We start from the raw sequence: 14,681 nt of genomic DNA on the forward strand, positions 1-14,681 counted from the left end.
TTCCTTTTGTCTTTATCTTTTTGTTAAGTACACCATTTTACCAGGAACTTAGTCGGTGTTCTAGCGTCTGATTTCATCTTGTCAATACCAAAGCAATGGAGTAATTTCCACAAAATAAAATTATTTATCAGTGAAGTTCATTTCAGAGTGAATTGAACACATTAAAACCCGTTTCTTCCACAAACACATAGTAAATTAGATAACACAACAGTATCAACTGATAAAGGGCAATTTCAAGTGCCCTTTTAGCTAAAGTTACCTAGCTGAAACTCTAAATGACTCATAAGATACAGCTGCCTTCCAATTACCTTGCCAAAATGAATGCAGTCTGACACAAACTGCTGCACTCAGAAAATATTCAAGGTCAGCTTAGGGTGAGTAGTGTTGTATCAATAAAGCATCTACTGTTCCATGCTAGCTCTTCTTCAGCAAGGTTCTTCACCTGTGTGGACACCTTGCATTAAGCAGCTGCAGCACAGTTGTAGGTTTAAAGCAGAACAATGTCTACCAGAATGGGAAGATATTTTGTGATGTGCGAACAGCATATTTTCTGTCATAAATTTTGGCTGCTTGAGCAGAAGGAGTGGAAAAATAAGGTGGGGGGGGAGAAGTGAGATGGGGCAAAGAAAGGGACAGAGAAAGAGATGAATATGAGATGTATAGATCTTTTTGGATGAATGACCAAACACAGAGTTGACTCAGGGTTGCAGAATTGTAAAGGTTATATTGAACTATTTCCATCTCCCTTCTATCTACTCATGGTTTTAATTACCAATTTGGTGTTTGAGGGCCTGACCACTTGCTATCAAAATAAGGCACAATTTATATTGCTGACATTTCATGATGAAGGAAGAGGCTCAGCCAGGGGTGGAAAGTGAAATCATCAGAGCATGTCAGTGACAGAGCAATTTTTTACTCCTCCAATTATTTTATGGGTCTTTAAAACCTATTACCTGTCAGGATGTCCAGTCTGTTCTGGCTCTTAGTACACTAGAGAACTTCCTGTGTTAATATCTACACAACAAAGAAAAAAAGCAACAAAAAACCCCAAATCAAACCACCACCACCAAGTAAGATGTATGAATGCATAGAAAAAGACAAAACAGTACAGTGAGGGTTTTCTAATTTAATTGTATGTTCATCAAAATAGCATCATGGTGGCTATGACTGGTCTTTGTGTTCTGCCCGATACCGATGTTCATTGATTCAGTATAATTTTATATTGACAAAAATGATCAGAGTATTTTGTTTAGCAAAATAATTTCAAATTAAAGCCTTGGGCTTTGTTTGGGTTTTGGGTTTGGTTTTTTTTTTTTGCTTCTTCTTCTATCTCACCCCACTCTATTCCTCTGATTTCATCCCCAGTTATCTTAGGCTGCCAGAGACCATTCTTCTTTCAAGTCATTATAGCATGAGTATTTAGCAAGTTACAAAAATACAAAGATACCATTAGTTATGCTGATAGGATTCTATGTTGATAATAAAAAAAGAAGGTGGACATTTAAAGTTCATCACACAGCACATGGCAGTTCGGTCTTCTCACTGCAGGCCTCGTGTTGTCTCACGTGAGCGCACAAAAGCTGTCTGGTTTTGTTAACAGTTTTAGAGCACAACTGGTCATAATTTCCATGCACAACCAGTGGAAAACACAATTAGTCTGAATTTTGTTAAAATCTGCTAACTTGTTGTGCTACCTGGCTCTGGTTTTATGTTGGATGTGCACTGAAGGCAATATATGGGGAAGATGCAAATTATTCACATTGGCTTCATAACATTAAACTTCCTTTATTCTCTTAAAATTGTAGAGCTTTGTGTGGATGGTCAGTGCAATCTAGGCAAAACCAACTGTGAACTACACTACAAATCAAAGTTCATTTGATCTTACTCAGCAAATATGAGAGGCAAGGATTTTATAAACTGCATGAAAAAAGGGAGGAAGCAAATACTTTAAACTCATAAGTCTGTAACATTTTTCAGGAGCATTTCCTTTGACTGATGATACTTTCCCTTAAATGCCAGAAATCGGGAAGATAAAATACCATTTCTACCTCATCCACAAACTGTAATGGCTGAGAGGAAGGCAGGCAGGCATGTAGACGCTAACATAAAATCAAGGTACTAACCAAAAGCCTGAAGAGAAGTTGAACAGTGCACATGCCAGGATTGCAAAGTGCCAATTATTTCTAACTCCTTCTAATCTCTGGATATCCACAGATGTTGCTGCCACTCCTGTGGGTGACAGAGATTTAGGGTGCTCACCCTCTAGCAGTTTTTCTTACTGCTCTTAATATGCATAAGTAAGGGTTATTCATGAGGATATGTTGGCTTCTAAATAGCTTTCATTAGCATATCATTACTTCAAACATATATGTTGCTATAGGATAAATTTATAAAGCATTTACTTGTTGCTAATTATAGCTGGTTCCCATCTTTATTCATGTAGCTTATTACAATGGTGAAAATATGTTATTTTTCCTGGAATAGAATGAACAAATAGATATAATATTTGAATTTGAGTGAAGTCTTGGCTGGGATGCTGTAACACCTGAAATGAAGCAAAGCTCTAAAAAAAAGTACTAATACTTGTTTCCTCTCTTTTTAAAATTAGATTTTTAATCTCCCTATTTGTTGTTATTCAATTTAGACAAACTTGTTCCTAGAAAAACTTGGTCAATAAAGACACTGACTAGAATTTCATTAAGCTAGAATTTCATTTTACAGCTATAATCCAAGGATGTTTCCTCTTAATGCCATTATTTTTGTGAAATAAAAATGACTAGTTTTGTTTGGACAAATCGACAGAACTCTTTCAGGTAAATCAAGACCATAGTAATATATGGAAGTGCAGTGTTCATCTGGTATCGTATCTTCTGCATAGGAAAAAACTGGAGATGTAACCTATGCAGTGAAAATGTGTGATTCTTGCCTTTTATGTGGGTGCAGGAGGGATTTCATCCATCAGCTTTATTCTAGCAATCTTTATCATACTTCCTTTTCCATCTTTCTCCAGGTTCTTCAATTATGTCGATACATTTCTGTTAAAAGTGAAGAATCAAGTATTCTTGACTGTGAATGATTAGTTGTTGTTATTAATTCTGCCATTTTCTAACAGTATGGTCTTGATCTGGGGAAAGAAGGTGGCTTATGTTAAAATTAAATAATGACACCTTTGAATATTAATAGGTTTCTTTTGCATTGAGATTTGAGAAGTTAACATTAATTTCTTAATTTTTTCTGTTAATGTTTCAAATCTCTTGTGTCCTTCTAGATATGAACCCTTCTCTTCCAATTTCATTTTGTTATGCCTCCAGGTTGAAAAGGACACATTCTAAAAATTGCAGTAGAATTTGAGAAGGTAGCAGCTGACTTATACTGCATTATACTTACTATGAAATGAAACATTCTGCAGTCAAAAAAAAATGATAAATGATTGTGAGTAATTTTCCTAAAGCATTCCTTCAAAAAGCAAGTGCCAAACAATTCCCATCATCTGCATCCATCTACTAATTCCTTTCCCTAGATAAATTTAATGATTATGGGCTACGTATGTGCAGATCTAAACCAAAATCTCTTTGTGAATATGACAGAATATAGTATGTCCCCAAATTGGAAATCTCTGGTTTCATTTGACAGTGAATCCTGGCTCCTCTGAAGTTAAGTGGAATTCTCTCCTTTGCATAAATAGGGATAAGAAATAATTCTTTGTGTTTTATTCTAAGGGGAACTATAGTCATGCCTGTGTACATGTGATTCAGCATTTTAACCTGACTTGGATTAGTGCCATACTTTCTCCACTTCTAGAAAAGGTTTATCTTGTCATACTTAAATATCAGATGTCTCTGTCTTGGACTGCTTCCCCACATGTAGTTGAAGTTTAAAATTTGAGTTTGACAAGTTACTTTTAAGTTCAAGTGACTTGCTGGTGAATTTCTGAAATGTATTATGACTTTCCGAAACACAGCTCAATCAAAGGTCAGCATAATAACCCCAAACAAATTCAGACTGTCTTGACTGAACAATTGTCTAAGAACAAATTTAGCTAAATATCTATTTTGTCTATTTCAGCTTATCCTTCTCTTTTTCAGCTGCTCATTTTTATTGAAAGGGAGCTAGAATACAGCAGATATTCTCATTATATCATTTTAGTAACAGTGGCAATTAATGAATTATTCATATGAATGTTAAGCCATTAGAAATGGGATGAGGTTTGGCCTGTTTGACAATGAACAGGCCAGCAGGTATTCACAAAATCATGTTTGTGAAAAAGCCCCTGTTGTGCAGAAAAGGAAAAAGTTTGAAATTCCCTTTTTTAAAGAATTAACACCTTGATTGAAAAGTACAGAGAATTTCCTGAAAGTGCATAAGGTAGAACTTGCTAATAGTGCAAAATATATTTGTTACATATTTTGTCATATATTCATGACTTTACATGAAAATTCAATACAGCTCCCAAACAGAAGGCATGTATTTTCATATCTGGATGGTTCTGAAAATGCAGGCAGGATGAAGGAAAGAAAAATAATAGTGATACTAAATTATGCTCTGCTATACATCCCTATGCACTGTTTCTTGAGAGTTGCTTGCACTGAGCTAGGTGGACCAGGGGCAGTTTGGTGACCATTGGCACTGGGTGGGCGCTGTGGGACATGGCGTAGTGAGAGGCCTGGCAGGAGAGTGGAATTAAACCACAACAGTAGACAAGCATAGCATTATAAAAAACCCAAACCAAACATCATTTACGCCAGGGAAAATGTTACCATATATGGACTAGTTTAATTCTCAATGGTTGGCATTAAATGCATGTGCATTTGTTGCCCGGATTAGGAAAGAAACAAACCTGAAAGCAGACAGTATCTTCAGGGACATGAGCTGGCCAGAAGTCTGCATCTCCCGTCCCTTTTTCTATTGAACTTACCACTCGGAGAAGATGAAAAGTAAGATATGAAGCTGAGTCCTGGCTTTGAAAGCTGAGACAGTCTTTGGGATTTGACTTCCAACACGGGTTTAAACAAAATTTTAAAAGTCCTTCCAAAAAACTGAAGTAGCTTTTAGAGTGATAGGGAAAGGGAGAGGTATAAGAAAGACAAAAAAAACCCCAGTGTTTAAATGTATAGAAAGGAACAAACAGGAGTGAAAAAATGACAGGACAAAACTATCGGTGAATTACTGTAAAATAAAGATCAACTGCAGCAAAGATTATGTGTGGGATACCTCAGAAAATACTGAGGTAGTATTTTATAATAGTGCACAATCAGAATAATCTCACAGATAATGCCTCTTCCATTTTCTCCCTTTTTTTGGTGCTCACTTTTCTCATGTTGCCCTGATCACTTTCCCCACTTTCACAATTGAATGGTGTGTACTTCTGTGAATCCTTCTTCATTCTGTCATGTCATGGAGCTGGAATGGCAGAAAAGCTGTAATTGATGTAGTTTAGTATATCTGGCTTCTGTCATAAAATCTCTAGATACTCTCAGGAATGCATTTAGTCTATACCGTGTGTGCTGTAGTTAAAATATTTCACAAGTACTTTAAGTTTTAGAATATTCCACGGCTAGTTTTAAAGAATGCAAAGTTTCCTGGGCGGCAACAAATCCCTGTGTCTTAATTTCTCTTCCTTTTTACTGCCAATATACATCTTCAAAAGAAGGTTGGAAAGAATGGATCTTTTATAGACAAAGACATCGAGAAGAATGCTCAGTGAAGTGGTGGTAAATTACAGCAAGAGTGGTAGAGGAGTTAATTTCATTGGTAAATGAACAAAATCATCAGGAGTAATGATGCATGACAGGATTAGGCTTGCTATTTACTGTTCTTCATAGGTACACTGGTTGTGGACATGAAAGCTGTCATTCAGTATGAGATATGTATGGGGAGACTGGCTTTCATGTATGGAAAAGTCAGCTGGTATTGGAATAGCTTTTCATGGGGCAGATTTCCCAGTTTGGAGACCTGAATTCAGATTTCAGGGCATGATTCTGGACAAGCATTTATAGCAACTGAAATTCTGACCTTAAAAAAATTGCTCACTTTTACGGGATTTAATAGTTTGGTTATGCCTAATGTAAGGAGGACTTTTTTAAATGGGTTGGGATGCTGGCTGGGATGGCTGGATGATTGTATGCTGACAATATGAATCACTTTTTAGTGTCCTAAAAAGTTACTGTCATATCTTTAAAATTTAAAAAAATGGAACTTAATTCATCTTCAGTTGGTCAAAAGTTTTCTTATTGATTTTAAGGATAAACAAATTTAATAGTTAAAGCAATTTTTTCCCATCACAAGGTACGTGTAGTTCTCAGAGATCCTCTCATTCTTTCTAGACCTAGGAATACTTAGGCATTCAGTTGTAAAAAGGCTGTGGAGTCTGCTTTGTCAAAGATCAGTCCACAAAGAGTAGGTTCATGTTTGTCTTGCTTAGTCTTGGTACTTGCATCGCGAGTCACAGAAAGGGAACAGGGTTCTAGTGGTTCTCTCTAGCTTGCATTTCCATAAAACCGTATCTATTTCCAGGCAACTAAAATGTTACTGGAATAAAGGAACATAGTGACATGTATAGAGAATTACAAACTAAGGAGAGCGGTTTGCAGGAGCAGTTAGTATTGACCTAACTCTGGTCAGAAACTTCAGTTCAGAATTATTTGTAGTTAAGGGCTGTTTTTTTTTTAATTATAGAGTTTACAGAAAATGCAATAGTGCTTTTATCCCCTGACTCTATATAATGTGTTTTATACTGTTTCTTAAGTAAAGATTTCATCTTATGAACATAATGGTTAGAAACAATTTAATTGTAAAAAACAAAACAAAACAAAACAAAAAAAAAAAACAACAAACCAAAAAAGGGGCTTTTCTTGCAGTTCTAAGCCTGATTGTTATCTCATGCTCTTCATATAAAGACTTTCATTTCGGAAAGTAAGGAAAGACACCTAGACGTCAATTGAGCCAGCTATTGTTAGAAAGGAAGGAGTATAGTGCTGGGATATACTAGCTCCATAGAGAGCCAACTTTTTTACCACTCTCACTGTAAAAAATTTCTTCCTTATACCTAGTCTGAATCTACTGGTTTTTAGTTTAGAACCATTACCCCTTCTCCTGTCACAACAGGCCCTACTAAAAAGTTTGTTCTATCATTTCAGAGAAAGTGGCAGTATTACAGCAACAAAGCAGGTAAGAGTGGAATTTGTGCGTTTCTGTCTTGGTGACTAAGAACAATGACTTGCATACAGAGATGGAAGAAAGTAACGTTCCTAAAGTGTCTCCTGCCCTCAGCCGTCTGCCCTGCTTCTCTTCTGAGGGATCTCAGCACTGTTTAGGGTCACTCTACTAGGTAGGAGATGGGGACAGGAGCCTTTTCAGCTCCCTTGCAACTGATCAGTGTTGATAACTGAGCACCATAATTGGCACAACTGCACCAGTCAGGGTAGAGTGTGCCTTGATTAAGTACTCCTTGCTTTGCCAGAGATTTAGTTTTGGTATAGCCTCCTCCCCTTAATCTTCCCATTCCATTTTCCTCTGCAAACATTTGTGTTTGTATTTCGGTTTCTTTTGGAAAACACTGATATTTTTCTCAGGTGCTATTGTACCATTATGAGATTTCCTCAAAATATGAATAATTAAATTACTATTATAACAGAACCTAATATCCCTTGATAGAGGCAGAGCCTGTCTTTCCATCCCTTTCCTTCCATCACACCTGTACACAGGCCAAACTGAAATTCCTACTGACTCGGCACAAGTTAATTTTAATAGCTCTTTTGTGTCCCTTTGAGCTACATAGCTTATATTAGAACAGGTAGGTCATAATCCTTACAGCTATTCACACCAGACATGCGCACTTTGACTGTTAGTTTTACATGCTTTAATTTCAGAGTCTGCTGGGAAACCCAGATCCTTTTGCTTTCAATTAATATTTCCAGTCCATTTTTCTAAAGTAGCAGGTGCTGTATACTAGATGAGGAATTCAAATTTTTTGGGATCTGGCAGGAGCCACAGTTTGACAGCAAGGTAGCTCCAACACAAAATCTGGTAGGACCAGTCTAACTCACCTGTATGTCAAGGGCTACCTCTCAAGGCTCCTTAGCTCTGTTCTTCTCACTGGCCCTTACCTGTCTGCTCTGTGGGCATGTTTGCATTCCTGAGTAATAATATAGTTCACAGAGCACACAGGAAATTTGACTTTTAGCCAGAGAGAGCTTCTTACTCTGATTGTAATTATCCATACTATGCAAGACAGGAAAGGAGGTGAACTGCCTGATAGTGCAGTGTCATGAAGTACTATGTGAATTTGTTATGAATAGAAGCTCTTGTATGGTGGCTGGAAGAAGTATAATGCAGCTCCCAGTAGGTTTATATACCCATACTATACTTTTGCTAATTCCAGTATCTGAGCTAGCTATGTTATAGCTAGTGTTGTGCTGTTTAGACATACTCTGAAACACTCCAGTCAGTTCCAGTCTCAATCCATATTCCTATCATACAACTATAGTGGTTCAGAAAGAGCTATTAGGTGCATTAAGTTATTGTGAATTAAAATCAATACACAAAGCTTGGCCACATCTTAATTGACCGTTGCCATAGATTGCTTTGAAAAAAGTTTTAGTCCTATTGCAGAGCAATGGGAGGTCTTGGGGAGGCGGGCTAACATTTTTTTATTTGTTTCTTATAATAGCACTAAACTAAATAGCATAAGAAATTCATAAGCCACCATTTCATTCAGGAGAAGAAATATTGTTTAAAGTACAGTAACTGAAAGCACAAACTCATGTCTTGTTGAAGATGACAGTAAAACTGTCATTTAAATAAAATGAGAGACTAAGCACATGCATAAGGGGAATGGCAAACAAAGGCCAAATGTAAAATCCCTTTCCTTTGATATTGTATTCAGCTTCTGGGACATGAACTAGCTTCTTGCTGCAGGCAAGGAGACTTTTCTGTTAGTACAACTGACTTTCTAATCAGTATGTTTGAAAAGCACAGGATCTGAGAACAATGGTTTTCAAGGCCAATTCTGTTACACAGTCCATTGGCACAATAGGATATTGAATGAGAAGAATACCTTAATTATCCAAGATTTTGTAGGTTCGAAACCTTCATCTTTGTTTTAGTGTTATTTGGGGTGGGTATTATGTTGTGTTTTGCAGCAACTTTTATAACCGCTGCTAGTGGGAGAATTTCTGTAATGAGAGAATGAAATGTTTCAATTAAAATTTGGTCATTGATTCTAGCATGAAGTAATGTACATTGCTGTTCAATTAAAAATAACAAGCTGTTGTGCTGTTCCTAGCCAAATAAAATCCCCAAAACAGCGGTCAATAAAGCACTTGAGGAAAATAAGTGTTTGGGGCTGCATATTTCACTAAAATCTTTTGGGGAAAGAAATGCAAAATGACTAACATTTAAAAGCAAGGGGTTAATTATTTTATGAATCAAGGAAAAAGTAATTATGCCTAGCATCAAGACAATAGCATCCTGTGCTTGAAAATGTTTTGGTTATGGTTTAGACTTAGTGCTTCTTGATGGTTATAATGGCTCTGCTTGGTCATTCAGCAGCCACTGGAAGGGAATTGAGAGATCCACTAATGAGACTGAATTTCAGTTTTGGGAGCAGTTTCTTAATATCTGCAGGTGATGGGAGTTTTAAAGTGTCACAGTGAATGTTTATTTCATACAATTGCCAAGGCTCTGCTTGGGCTATGTGAATCATTTAATGCGTCTGTCCACTGTTCCCAGTCAGTGCCGAGCACAGATTGATGGTCTTGCCCACAACTGAGTTTCATTTCTTGCTTCTGTTTTTTAACACTCTTTTTCTACTTTCAGTGGAGAAGGGAGGATTTAATGAATACACAGTCCCATTTAATGAATACCATGTCAATATTAAAGTATTATATTCCATTGTGTTCAGAAATTTCTGATGAGTGGACACAGAGGTCATTTTCATATGCTTTATGAATTCTAACGACCCATATAATTGCCTAATTTCAAAACTCTCTTCCAAACATAGTTGAAGCCATACAGCCATCCATCTGCAGTTTTAGAGTCAAGCCCCAACATGTGTTGTAAATCCCAGCAGTGATCAGTTTCTCTGATCTGAAATGCCAGTAACTTTTTGTTCACTTAATAATTTCTGTATAGCCTCTTGGCTAGGAAGTTTTTCTGCCTGTGCTAAGGAGAAAAGAGGACTCAGAAGCACAGGAGAATAATCCCAAACATTCTGTTTTGCTTTTCCATTTGTAAAGTATGTCCCAGCGTATTTTTTTTTGCATTTTTATCTTTAGAGCAAGCATAGGACTCAAAATGAGTGCAGCAGAGCAGTGTGCCATGGCTTCATATAGTTTCTAACCTGAAATAAGTGTCAGCTTAAAACCACGGAATCCACCCTTGTAATTACAGAGAAAATCTGCCTTGTTGTCCATTCAGTGATTTCCTGATGATGTGGTGTGTTTGTAAAATCATTAACGACTGGGCTGAGACCACCACAGGCCACTGAATGCAACATTTTCTTCTCTCACATATTTAGTTAGAGTGCTGTGTTGAAGATATAAATAATGCTTTTTCTGCTCTTTCAAGAGAGTTTTCTGTAGTTTGTCCAAAAAGAGAGAATCTATGAAAAAATACCAGAACCTCCAAAACCTGATTTTCATTGAAGAAATAAAAGATGGCTATCAAAGCTTGGAATTTAAAGTCACTATTCTAATGGCTTCCAAAAATCATCCTGAAGAGAGACTCTTGGTTTAGGGATATGCTTTTTCCCTATGTGTAAGTTGTCCTTGAATGCTTCACAAGCACTTGTTCTCTTGCTTTCCCTCCCTGCCTCCTCTAGAGCCAGAATTTATTGCTTGAATTTATCACCCACTTCTGTAGCACATTTACAAACCAATGTTTCTCTTTGATTGTCTAATTAATTAACATGAGTTAAACTCAGAGTAATTGTTCTTTTCTGCTATTTAGCTTAAGTATTGCTCCTTCTGTTTCCAAAGGTGAAGGTCTTCTCGGCCCAAAAGCTTTTCTGTTCTTCCTTATTTTTAACTTTATTAGGTGGTCTAGTAAAGGGTATTAAAAGATTACTTCAGACCAACTATTACATCCAAATTATTGGCACACCTGCACATTTCATCAGAGTAAATAAAAACTCTATTTTGTTCTTTCAGTCTGACTCTCGAAGTGCTTACAAAACCTTGTATTCACCTTCATGTGCACCAGAACCTAAGCCTGAATAGGCAAAACTATTAGCCCTTTATCTTGTTGGAAAAAAGCAAGAAAGAGCAGCATTTCTTTATACTAGTCTTTAATCTAGACTGCTCCAAGAACAATACTATCAACTTCTGATTAACACTGTTATGTTTAAAATAAAACCAAATAAATTCTCTACCGTCTACCCTGCGTAAAATTCAGGGCAAGGGTTGAAGGATGGGTTTTGGATGTGTTACATTCCTTTTTGTGCCGATATTGCCCTGTTATCAGTTCCCCCTGGACTAGGGCACGTTACAATTTTAATGCTGGGAAGCAGTCCTTTCAAGAATAAGACTTTTATCTCCCTGGGTCTAGACCTCATCTTTTGGATCCCACTTTCCTTAGTTCTCATATAATGCTTGCTTTCTGCTATTGGTTTTCCTGCTCTTACACTCATGGTTCACCAGAACACAGATATAGTTGTAAGTATAAGTGTTTGAAAGCACTAAGACAAAAGGAAAACAGTCTATGGTTAAGGCGTTTGTCCCTTGGTTTCACTTTTGTATGTGAAAAATTTCACATGCAAAATTTCAATGATAATTCTTCTTACTCAACCAAGTATTTCAGTGATAAATCCTAATTTGTGAAATGTGCTCAAATAATATCATGTTGAACATCTGAATATAGATTTGGGCACATTCGTGGTACTTCCTTCACTTCTGCTTGTACAGTCTTACTCCAGTGCTTGTCTGGCTCTGGTATTTTTCTGGACCTCTGGCAATTACATTAACTCACCTGACAAAATTGAGTAGATTTGTGATGACTGAGTGGTTGAATTAATTAAGGAACCAAGCATCAGCAGAGCTGTTGCATGAGAAGGTAGCTAGTTGATCTGGTGGAAAGAAGATGTGTAGCTTTTCAATGTGTAACTTCTTCCTTAAAAGGTTTTATAAACCTAGTGATAATAGGCAAATGAATGGAGACAAGTGTTTTTGTGAGCTGCTTCTCCAATGTACTTGTACTATCTTGTCATCTTTCCCAACATTTTTGGGGTTTTATGCCATGTTGCTTTAACTTGGGTCTGCCTTTAGCCTTCCTAAGATAGTGCTAGTCTGCTAGTATTTTGCAGCTTCTTTTGCTCAGGGGGTAATCATCTCTTGAACCAGACTTCGACTTCTTACAGTTGTAAAAAGCAATATGCACAGCTTCACCTAGTATTGGGGGGAGCCTTATCTCTCTCTACCACTACCTGAAAGGAGGTTGTAGTGAGGTGGGGGTTGGTCTCTTCTCCCAAGTAACAAGCAACAGGACAAGAGGTAATGGCCTCAAGCTGTGCCAGAGGAGATTTAGGAAAAAATTCTTCACCAAAAGGGTAATCGGTTGTTGGAACAGGCTGCCCAGGGAAGCGGTGGAATCACTGACCCTGACAGTGTTCAAAAACTGTGTAGATGAGGCTCTCAGTGACATGGTTTAGTCTTGGCAGTCCTAGGGTAAAGGTTGGACTTGGTCTTAAAGGTCTTTTCCAACCTAGTTGATTTTATGATTCTAGTAGAAATTTTACCTCTTTGCTACTGACTCATTTTGCTGCAAGCTGTGTGGTGCTTAGCTGTCTACCAGGGTTAACCCACATTTCACACAGGATTATGTGAAATCCTTTGGATCCACATCAAGTTTTAAATCTATCCTCTTCTTAGGAGGGCAGCATATCTTAGATCCTGAGAAGAAAACAGCAAGTGAGAATTGTGCAGTTGTTCTGAGAAGGAGCCCTTATCAAGGGCTTAGTAATGTCAGTTGACAAGAAAGCACATTGGGGGTAAAGCAGAAGGAAAGTAGCTTCTCTATTAAAAGGATCTCCACTGAGGTTGGATGCAAAGCCATCCCCTAAATATATCTGACGGCTGTGGGGCCCAGTGAGGCAGATCATCCATCTTGCAAAATCAAGAAGTGAAGGGAGAGCAATTCATTCTTTCCTTTCTTTCTTCCTTCCTCAGTCATGCAGATTGTGACTTCTTTGCTTTTCCAGACTTCCCTGGCTTTACAGCTGTAAAGTCTGCTCTTGCCTCACAGAGGCTCATCAGTCCCCTAGAGAAGTGCTCCAAAAGCAGAAGAAAAGGAAAAGCAGGAACAGTGGCCTTCCTTGTATTACTTCACTGCATCCAGGAATAATTTAGGTTTGAAGGGACCCTTGGGTGGCATCTGTGTGAAGCAGGGTTAGTGTTAAAGCAGTTTGTTCAGGACTGTCCAGCTGAGTTTTGAGTATATCTGCAAGGATCATGATTGTATGGTTTCTCTGAGAAAGACATGCTTATATAGTCTAAATTACCACTTGCTTTGGAGAGAAAATGTATCAGGATTTTCTTGAATTTTTTTGGGTAGAATGGAAGCTTCATCATCCAGGTGAATTTTGCCACCTCCAAATTCATCAGTTAGCTTGGCAGGTTTTGACACCTATTTTCTGTGAGCTTATTTTTTGGTCATATTATTTTTCTCTTCAGTAGGTGAGAAATGTTTTGGCTGGTTTTGTTTTGCATATTTCCTTTCTACAAGATCTGCCTTCTTAAGGTTGGAGACAATCATTTTAACACCAATATTGATGGCATGTATATGGCTTTCTATAGCAACTCCCATAGCACCCTCTTAGTGTGCAAAAGGACAACAGGCATAGCTTCAGCCTGCAGCTTTTAAAAGGGGAAAAATTAAAGACAAATATTTTTATCATCTTTCAGTGCCTTTTGAGAAGTGTAAACATTTACAAAAAAACCCTGCATAGCAATAGATTTGTTTTGTTTGGGTTGGAATATGATTAAATATTTTGCTGCTTCAGGCTTCAACAGAAATTGGGAAGTATTAGTTGGTTTGCTTAAAGCTATTTGACTATTTATATTTCATTAAATATATAGCACACTGGACATTGGGGGTTTCTTGATAAATCTCTCAACAGCAAACAGTATTACATAGCTTAATAAAACACTGAAATTAGTCATGACAAGCTGCATTTTAAAGAGCGCTTTAAATCAGTACAATTAAAAATTGCTTTGTAACTAACTGAACAAAAATTTAGTTTATGAGCAATTATTTTCTAATAACTTAGAAGTGATAAGAATAAATCCTTTCTAATATGAAAGTTATCAACTCCTGAGATACCCTTTGTACACACAAATCTTTAGAATTTTGTGCGTAGTGTGCTTAGATTGATAAATTACAGTATTTATTTTTTGTGGAAACATTTTTTTCCAGTAGTTTTGAGTCTGCATATAGGGAATCTCTCATCCAAGTGATCAGCAAGGCTCAATTCACTCTCTGTTCTCATTTAGGAGAGGCTTTCATAAACTTAGTTTCAACTTCTTCAGTATAGTTGGAACCCAGGCACTGGAAAGCTACTTCTAAAAAATCACATGCACTTGCTGTCCTCCATTTTTATTCCATTTGGCTGATCTTGGATAATTTGGGAGAAAGAAATTCTGAGAACTGGGAAATAATAAATTGAGACAGTCAGCCCTTCTGCCTTTTTT

At 37.2% G+C, this 14,681-nt stretch overlaps 1 protein-coding gene across 1 annotated transcript in view; it reads left to right on the forward strand.

Moving 5' to 3' along the window:
* LOC104410308 (glutamate receptor ionotropic, delta-2-like) overlaps window positions 1-14,681 on the forward strand; it is a gene marked incomplete at its 5' end in the record, with an annotated part of 299,373 nt that overhangs the window by 147,182 nt on the left and 137,510 nt on the right.

The sequence above is a fragment of the Nestor notabilis genome, unplaced genomic scaffold (assembly GCF_000696875.1).
Source record: "Nestor notabilis isolate BGI_N333 unplaced genomic scaffold, ASM69687v1 scaffold4268, whole genome shotgun sequence".
NCBI lineage: Eukaryota > Metazoa > Chordata > Aves > Psittaciformes > Psittacidae > Nestor > Nestor notabilis.